At 34.0% G+C, this 6,325-nt stretch overlaps 1 protein-coding gene across 2 annotated transcripts in view; it reads right to left on the reverse strand.

The window, feature by feature from the left end:
- depdc7a (DEP domain containing 7, paralog a) overlaps positions 1-5,088 on the reverse strand; it is a 36,822-nt gene extending 31,734 nt beyond the window's left edge. Inside the window, exons 1-2 of one of the 2 annotated variants that reach the window (XM_061963530.1) lie at positions 5,010-5,088; positions 4,748-4,887 (exon numbers count right to left, since the gene is read on the reverse strand). The gene's annotated coding sequence lies outside the window, so the exon portion shown is untranslated. The other variant, XM_061963529.1, reaches the window with a different exon arrangement.
- Positions 5,089-6,325: the final 1,237 nt, after the last annotated feature.

The raw sequence follows: 6,325 nt of genomic DNA on the forward strand, positions 1-6,325 counted from the left end.
AGTATGTCTGTCTGTACTATTAGTACATACATTATTATCATACATTATGGGACTTTGGGAAATGATCGTACTGAGGATCACATTAATTATCGTTCAAAGATGACATTTATCGCACGTCTGGCAACGCTGATAGATGTGTTTTGTTCCTGTACGTTAGTGTAAGTAATATACAACTTTGTTCGATCCTCGTTTATATTGACTAATGTGGTGTTTTAGGCTGCAGTATTGTTCAATTAAGCACACCTATTATGTATGTCTGGCTATTGAGTGCTTAGCTGTTGTGTAGCTGCTTGCTCCTAGTAACTTGTGGCCTACAGTGTTGACCTTTTGTAAATGACTTCACTAAAATACAAGAAAAGACTGGAAGATTGGAAGACATTTAGAGCAGTGGTTCTTAACCTTGTTGGAGGTACCGAACCCCACCAGTTTCATATGCGCATTCACCGAACCCTTCTTTAGTGAAAAATAAAGTGTTATTTTTTTTCAAATTCAAGACAAAGTTATATATTTTTGGTAACACTTTAGTATGGGGAATATAGATAACTTAATTTAGAATTATTTGGACACTAGGGGAACATATTCTAAGTAATAAAGACTTAATTTAGAGTTATTTGTTAGGGTCAGGGTTAGAGGGTTAGGGTTATAATAAGGCCATGCCGAATAAGGCATTAATAAGTACTTAATAATGACTAGTTAAGAGCCAATATGTTACTAATTTGCATGTTAATAAGGAACTAATTAATGGTGAATATGTTCCCCATACTAAAGTGTTACCATGTTTTTTTACTGGTGCATAAAACTAACCGTGCATGAACATCACATCTCTCGTTTATGTTTTACTTGGTAAACACTTGAACGCAACAGTTTTACTATTGATGTATTTAATAGACATTTGAACGCAACAATCTCGTTAATGTTTTACTTGGTAAACACTTGAACACAACATTCTTACTTTTAATGTACTTAGTAGACATTTGAATGCAACACTATTATTTTACTTGGTAAACACTTGAACACACCATCCTTACTATTGATGTACTTAATAGACATTTGAACGCAACACTCCCACTATTATTTTACATGGTAAACACTTGAACACAACATTCTTACTATTGATGTACTTAATAGACATTTGAACGCAACACTCCTGTTTATGTTTTACTTGGTAAACACTTGAACACAACATTCTTACTATTGATGTACTTAATAGACATTTGAACGCAACACTCCCACAATTATTTTACATGGTAAACACTTTTGAACACAACATTCTTACTATTGATGTACTTAATAGACATTTGAACGCAACACTCCTGTTTATGTTTTACTTGGTAAACACTTGAACACAACATTCTTACTATTGATGTACTTAGTAGACATTTGAATGCAACACTATTATTTTACTTGGTAAACACTTGAACACACCATCCTTACTATTGATGTACTTAATAGACATTTGAACGCAACACTCCCACTATTATTTTACATGGTAAACACTTGAACACAACATTCTTACTATTGATGTACTTAATAGACATTTGAACGCAACACTCCTGTTTATGTTTTACTTGGTAAACACTTGAACACAACATTCTTACTTTTAATGTACTTAGTAGACATTTGAATGCAACACTATTATTTTACTTGGTAAACACTTGAACACACCATCCTTACTATTGATGTACTTAATAGACATTTGAACGCAACACTCCCACTATTATTTTACATGGTAAACACTTGAACACAACATTCTTACTATTGATGTACTTAATAGACATTTGAACGCAACACTCCTGTTAATGTTTTACTTGGTAAACACTTGAACACAACATTCTTACTTTTAATGTACCTAGTAGACATTTGAATACAACACTAATATTTTACTTGGTAAACACTTGAACACACCATCCTTACTATTGATGTCCTTAATAGACATTTGAACGCAACACTCCCACTATTATTTTACATGGTAAACACTTGAACACAACATTCTTACTATTGATGTACTTAATAGACATTTGAACGCAACACTCCTGTTTATGTTTTACTTGGTAAACACTTGAACACAACATTCCTACTATTGATGTACTTAATAGACATTTGAACGCAACAATCTCATTAATGTTTTACTTGCTAAACATTTGAATGCAACACTATTATTTTACTTGGTAAACACTTGAACACACCATCCTTACTATTGATGTACTTAATAGACATTTGAACGCAACACTCCCACTATTATTTTACATGGTAAACACTTGAACACAACATTCTTACTATTGGTGTACTTAATAGACATTTCAACGCAACACTCCTGTTTATGTTTTACTTGGTAAACACTTGAACACAACATTCTTACTATTGATTTACTTAATAGAAATTTGAACGCAACAATCTCGTTATGTTTTACTTGGTAAACATTTGAACACAACATTCTTACTTTTAATGTACTTAGTAGACATTTGAATGCAACACTATTATTTTACTTGGTAAACACTTGAACACACCATCCCTACTATTGGTGTACTTAGTAGACATTTCAACGCAACACTCCCACTATTATTTTACATGGTAAACACTTGAACACAACATTCTTACTATTGATGTACTTAATAGACATTTGAACGCAACACTCCTGTTTATGTTTTACTTGGTAAACACTTGAACACAACATTCTTACTATTGATGTACTTAATAGACATTTGAACACAACAATCTCGTTAATGTTTTACTTGGTAAACACTTGAACACAACATTCTTACTTTTAATGTACTTAGTAGACATTTGAATGCAACACTATTATTTTACTTGGTAAACACTTGAACACACCATCCTTACTATTGATGTACTTAATAGACATTTGAACGCAACACTCCCACTATTATTTTACATGGTAAACACTTGAACACAACATTCTTACTATTGATGTACTTAATAGACATTTGAACGCAACACTATTGTTTATGTTTTACTTGGTAAACACTTGAACACAACATTCTTACTATTGATGTACTTAATAGACATTTGAACGCAACAATCTCGTTAATGTTTTACTTGGTAAACATTTGAATGCAACATTATTATTTTACTTGGTAAACACTTGAAAACACCATCCTTACTATTGATGTCCTTAATAGACATTTGAACGCAACACTCCCACTATTATTTTACATGGTAAACACTTGAACACAACATTCTTACTATTGATGTACTTAATAGACATTTGAACGCAACACTCCTGTTTATGTTTTACTTGGTAAACACTTGAACACAACATTCTTACTATTGATGTACTTAATAGACATTTGAACGCAACAATCTCGTTAATGTTTTACTTGGTAAACACTTGAACACAACATTATTACTTTTAATGTAGTTAGTAGACATTTGAATGCAACACTATTATTTTACTTGGTAAACACTTGAACACACCATCCTTACTATTGATGTACTTAGTAGACATTTCAACGCAACACTCTGGTTTATGTTTTACTTGGTAATGAACGCAACATTTTTACTATTGATGTACTTAATAGACATTTGAACGCAACAATCTTGTTAATGTTATAATGTTCAAAGAACAAAACCAACACAGTGCATAAACTCACAACAAATTACACACCTGCAAATCAGTCAGCTGTTGCCTTATCCGTAATACGCCGATAGGGAGAAGTTTGTATTTACACGATGAGTCGGGTGTGTCTTGACCTCCGCCGAACCCCTGAGGCCGACTCACCGAACCCCTAGGGTTCCATCGAACCGAGGTTAAGAACCACTGATTTAGATGTTAGCTGATTGTGCAGCTTTGCACAAGTAAACATGCTGCAAGTCTGCTTGTATCTGAACGCTTACAGCTGATACTGTTTTTGGACCGCTATCAGATATCGCACCTGTACACACCTAGTTATAACAGGAATAGATTATAAATAAAATAGAATGAATAGAAAAATAGAAAATATTGTGATCCTGTAGTGCAAATAGAATGTACAAATAATGACAGCAAACCAAAGCAAATAAAAACCATGCACGATTTGTGATAATGTTTTAAAGTAGCGGATGGTCCTGAGCGACGCTAAATCGGGTATGTACGATAATTTCCCTCAAAATACGATAACTTGTAACCTGGCAAAGAAAACTTGCTGTTCCAAACGAAGATGCTCACAGCCCATTAATAATCTAAACATGCTCTCCAGGAAGAGTGCAACCTAATACTTAAGTCACAGTCACACCTTAAAAGTCCACCAAAAGATCTGATCAGGACGTAAGAAGTCAGAAAGTAAACGTGAAGTATTATTTATGGTTTACACTGACCAGACACTTCATTAGGTACACCTGAACACTCTATAATAAGATCCGGTCCCCAAGCTGGTCTCGGATCAGCCTCACTGCATTCATGCACAGGTGTCACAGAACTGAGGAGTCCCTTTACTGTCAACACACGGTACCGATACGTCACATGACCTCAAGTTCTGACCCCAGTGACATCTGTCTGGAGGTGTAAATAATCCGACAAAGTAAGGCGACACTATGTACAAACTCCACGTTGAATGGAAGGCGACTCAAGTACAGCGTACCAACAGGTGAGGTTCAAGAAAGGAAGGCCAAACCTGTTTGTTACATCGTTCAAAAAGGAAAAAAAAGTCAAATAAAATCAGTCCAAAATCCAAGAAATGATGTCTCACTCTTACAAGAAGAAAGTGTCTAAAAGTGGAATGGAAAGAAGTGACAAGTCTTCATATGCACTCACCTTGTTTACAGTCGCTGCTTCTATCCTTACAATACTCTAGAGCAAAGGTAAGTCAGTCTTTTCAGAGTAAGAAGTCTCCTGGTTTAAAGTAAAACTGGTTTGTCAACTCTTTGCGGGAACTCACGGAGTGTTTTGTAAACCTGCCAAAAGAAAAAAGCTGATTATTGTGTCGTTTATTACACAATGAGCGGAAAAAATGCAAAGAAGGCATGTAATAGTTAGTTAATAACCTACTGTTTCTTTGAAGGAAGGACATATTTACCGTTGCCCTTTAAATGCCCTTTAGTTGTCAGCCGTGTGGGTCCCGCATATTTGACAGCGATGAGAGAACAGCAGCGTCCTCAATGCACTGCAGCGTTCTCACTAGCGACTAACTTCCCAGTTTCCGACTCACTAATCCTCGCCTGCGTGGCGGGAAATAAACTGAGTTTCTTACACGTAACATTCTCACTGGAGGACGAGGAATAGCGAAAAATGCTACATTACACATTCATAAAAGCTGGAGTTCATGAATGTAAACAGAGATTAGGTTGATATTTGTTATTACTGCAAATTATATTCTTGTTTTTGTTATAGTTTACAAACTCAGGAAATCAGTCATTGGACACAGCAAAACCCAAAGTATTTTGCTAAGTTATTTTTGCACTACTGACTTTATTTTGCTCAAAATATTGCATGTAATTAGGGATGTCCGATAATGGCTTTTTGCCGATATCCGATATTGTCCAACTCTTTAATTACCGATACCGATATCCACCGATATATACAGTCGTGGAATTAGCACATTATTATGCCTAATTTGGACAACCAGGTATGGTGAAGATAAGGTGTTTTAAAAAAAAAAAGAAGTAATAAAATAAGATAAATAAATTAAAAACATTTTCTTGAATAAAAAAAGAGAGTAAAACAATATAAAAACAGTTACATAGAAACTAGTAATTAATGAAAATGAGTAAAATTAACTGTTAAAAGTTAGTACTATTAGTGGACCAGCAGCACGCACAATCATGTGTGCTTACGGACTGTATCCCTTGCAGACTGTATTGATATATATTGATATATAATGTAGGAACCAGAATATTAATAACAGAAAGAAACAACCCTTTTGTGTGAATGAGTGTGAATGAGTGTAAATGGGGGAGGGGAGGTTTTTTGGGTTGGTGCACTAATTGTAAGTGTATCTTGTGTTGTTTATGTTGATTTAATAAAAAAAAAAAAAACTATTAAAAAAACCAAAAAAAAACCGATACCGATAATAAAAAAAAAAACGATACCGGCAATTTTCCGATATTACATTTTAACGCATTTATCGGACATCTCTACATGTAATAAAATCAAATATATTTAAATATTTAATTGATATTGTTATACCACCATCCTGTATTTTTGTCGGATTATAATTGTGATCAAATATTCATTCATTCAATGATTTTGTAAATATGAACAGCATTTGTATTACAAAACTTGCCCAAAACAAATGTAAAGTATCCAACCACAGAATAATATGTGTTTATTACATTATAACAGAAGTGTAGATAGAACCATGTTACAACAGCGAGTAACCAGATATTAACAGTT

Source organism: Nerophis lumbriciformis, linkage group LG06 (assembly GCF_033978685.3).
Source record: "Nerophis lumbriciformis linkage group LG06, RoL_Nlum_v2.1, whole genome shotgun sequence".
In the NCBI taxonomy this organism is placed as follows: domain Eukaryota; kingdom Metazoa; phylum Chordata; class Actinopteri; order Syngnathiformes; family Syngnathidae; genus Nerophis; species Nerophis lumbriciformis.